At 41.4% G+C, this 3,424-nt stretch overlaps 1 long non-coding RNA gene across 1 annotated transcript; it reads right to left on the bottom strand.

Annotated features, from left to right (window-relative positions):
* Positions 1-693: 693 nt before the first annotated feature.
* Positions 694-3,077, bottom strand: LOC119304166. Its single transcript, XR_005148123.1, has 2 exons — positions 2,509-3,077; positions 694-1,712 (listed from the first exon to the last, which is right to left on the bottom strand). It is a non-coding gene; the product is annotated as an uncharacterized LOC119304166 (long non-coding RNA).
* Between the last annotated feature and the right edge of the window lie 347 nt (positions 3,078-3,424).

Genomic DNA, 3,424 nt, shown 5'->3' on the forward strand with positions numbered 1-3,424 from the left:
TTTTCGTACTACCAACTTTTTAATACTTACATGCATGTAGTCATAATGACACTCGGCCACTTCTTTCCCATTCATTCGTTGCATGCTTGTGGTGTATTAATGGTCCTGGTTAACAAAAAGAAAAGTTGACTTGCAATGAAGTCAATAAGTTTTATCTCGGTACCTGTAATATGAGTTTGTGGCCATGTATAAGGGAATGGAGGGAGTATTAAGTAAGAAATATAATTTACAATAGATATCATATACCTAGTATTTATTCCAGTTTATCTCCTTGTTAAACAGAGAACATATATGTGAGCCCTCTTTTTTTTTACATCATATATGCAAGCCCTCTTAATAATAGTATAATAGTAAGTGCAAGCTAGATTATGTAGGGGGTTACATCACCTATTGCAAATTTATTTTCCAAGCTAGTTCAGGTAAGGACCAAGAATCTATCTATCGATTATTATATCCACTAATTGAGCACGTGTGTTGGTGCGACAATATTTTCATGATTCGTATCACGCAAAAATTTTAGTCTTACTCTTAAGTGGCCAAGAAATTAAGTCACTACATGATCAAGGTTTATTACAATCTGAGATGCACTGATCATCGTTGACTCTGCCATCATCTGTTGTAAAATTTACAAGATAATTCGTGAAAAGATAATAAATTAATAATAAAATATACGTACAATAGTGCAGATGAATCTTGAAGTACAACAAGTGAAATGTATAGAATGGTGTATCGACTTACAGAAGGTGCGTTTAAAATAGATGTCAAAGAGCATCAATATGTGTTTTCTAAGCAGATGCCCTCAAACTTCGTGAAGAAAGAAAATTGTATGAAAAATTCCTTGAATCAAAGAGGCTTTTACATCACTTTACTCTTACAGAGCTGACCACATTTCTCTTGGTCCTTGCTTTCAGAAGTTGCTTAATATGTAATCTGCATTACAGTAATTGATATTCTATCTCGGACTTCCAAATCATCTTCTATATAAGAAGTCGGGACAAGTGCAATGGTGGGAAGGAACCAGCCTATGAGATGATAAGCATGTTGTGGCATTTGACAAAACTCCTCTGAACCTTTTACTCGTAACACAGTAAAAAAAAACATCAGGAAGGTACTCTCAAGAAGGTCAAAAGCCAAAAAATCACCAATCTTACCTCACAACTCACATTTATCGACAGCAGTGCATCTGTCTGTCTCAGAGCTCACATACAAATATAGTAATGAAACTTTGCCTTGGGTTCAGTAATTGGACTCTAATCTCCGACATTTACTTTGAAAAAATAAAGTTGTGGAAATGTTTCTGATAAAAAAAGGAACCCGATCACATGGCGCAATAATACTTATAGACACAAATCCTCAGCAGAGAGTACTTAACGATTAAATAAGGAACAATTCTGAACTTTTCTAAATAACTCCCCATACGAGCAGATCCAGAAAACCAATTCTGAATCTAAATAACTCTCCATAATTCACTGGATGACATTCTGAAGTTATCTATTTTTCCCAACTCAATTATGGAGCAAATTAGGCAATAAAAATGCCCCTACAACGAAAAGGCTATGAAGTGAACATCTAGGAAACATAGTACATATTCATGTCGTAAAAATTAGAATGGCATTCCGTTAACTCGTCCATAAGTAACATTTACTTCCTCGACAACAATATATTCCATGGTGCCTTTAGTAAGTTCCTCACTAACCTCCAGAAGGGCTTTCCTGATAAGAGAAAGTTAGGAATTAGTGAATAGCACATATTCTGAAACCCTGAAGCGTGAACTTTGGCAACTCGTTGTGTCAAATCAAAAGCTGCAGGGTCATCCATGGCTCTAGCAACGAATGCAAACCCATGGCTGTTGGGCATACTCTTTGACAACATCTCCCAATCTCACATCCTTTGATGTACGGCACATGTGTTAATGACAGCAGATCACTACCGGAATGAGATTTAGCTGTGACAGCCTGATTCACATCACCACAGAGACTTGACAAGGATTGTATTGTAATTTTCATTCCACATAAAGTAAGCATGAACAAACGTTATACACAACAATGATATGGATATATAAAAGTGGAGCTTTTAGTGATGTCCTATGATAGGGATATATCAAACTCGGGAACAATTCCTACAGGCCCAACCTACTGCAGCTTGCCTCGGATCGGTGCAGTTAACATGCGCCAACAACAATCAGATGTCGTGCAAGTGTTCGAGAAGATCCAATAGTCCTAATCCAGGACCCCATACAACATACGTTGATGAACCATTTGATTTTGATATATCCCTATCATAGGACATCACTAAAAGCTGCAAGAGGTCGTGCAAGTGTTCGAGAAGATCCGATAGTCCTAATCCAGGACCTCATACAAGATACAATATACGTTTCTGAATCAAGCTAAGGTTCTTGTAGCAACTGCTTGCAGATATAATGTATTGTGAATCCCTCTCACATGGTCAAATGCTGAAACAATAATATGGCACTTCAGAATAAAACAATACCTCCACAATTGCACTAACCTTGGCATCTTTGCATGTTATTGGCATCTGCACTATGTTGATTCACATCCTCGCGTCCTCGAAGCATGAAATTGAGAAGATTTCTTTATGTACAGAGAGAACCATGGCTCTTTCAGTGTCTCGCGGCTACAGATTGAGGAACATAGGTGAGGAGTCGTCGGCACATCGGCGGTTTCAAATGACCCGCCAGAGAAATCCATCGCCACGCCGAGCTTGCTGTGTCCCGGGCGGACGCCGCTGCTCGACGGAGGAGAGGACCCTCTGGCAGGCCGATCCCGCTGCGTCCCACACCGCCGCTGCTGCTCGGCGGAGGAGAGGAACCCCGCCGCCGCCGACGAAGGCAGAGCCCGTGCTCGATCTGGCTGGCACCCATGGTGCACCACTATGTGGGGCAAGCGGCAGGAGACACGCGAGGAGAGAACGGCGGGCGGCGACGACGCGGGAGGATGGGGGGAGGCGGTGCGGCGGACCACTTGGGCGGCGAACGGCCTGGGCGCTCGAGCATCGGCGAACGGCGTCCCCGCCCGTGCTGTGGCGTCACATGGGAGGATGAGGAGGGGCGAGAGGTCGTGCGGGGGCGGGCGGGCGTGCGTGCGTGCGTTGTTGGCAGTTTTTTCTTTTCTTTTCGAACGGCAGCAGAGTCAGCAATCGATGGATTATTAGTTGCTTAATAATGCGTCAAACACGGAAGGGTTAAGGCCCCTCAGATTTTGTAGATAGACGGGTCTGGTTGTTTGGATCTGCCCCTCTCTTCTTTTTATATAGGAGTAGTAGATACACACTAAACATTTTTGTATACAATGAACATTCTTTCAATATACTTTCTCTGTTTCTAAATATAAATCTTGCTAAGATTTGAATATGAACTAAATACAGATAAATATAGACATATTTTAAAGTATAGATTCAATCACTT

Source organism: Triticum dicoccoides, chromosome 5A (genome assembly GCF_002162155.2).
Source record: "Triticum dicoccoides isolate Atlit2015 ecotype Zavitan chromosome 5A, WEW_v2.0, whole genome shotgun sequence".
Lineage (NCBI taxonomy): Eukaryota > Viridiplantae > Streptophyta > Magnoliopsida > Poales > Poaceae > Triticum > Triticum dicoccoides.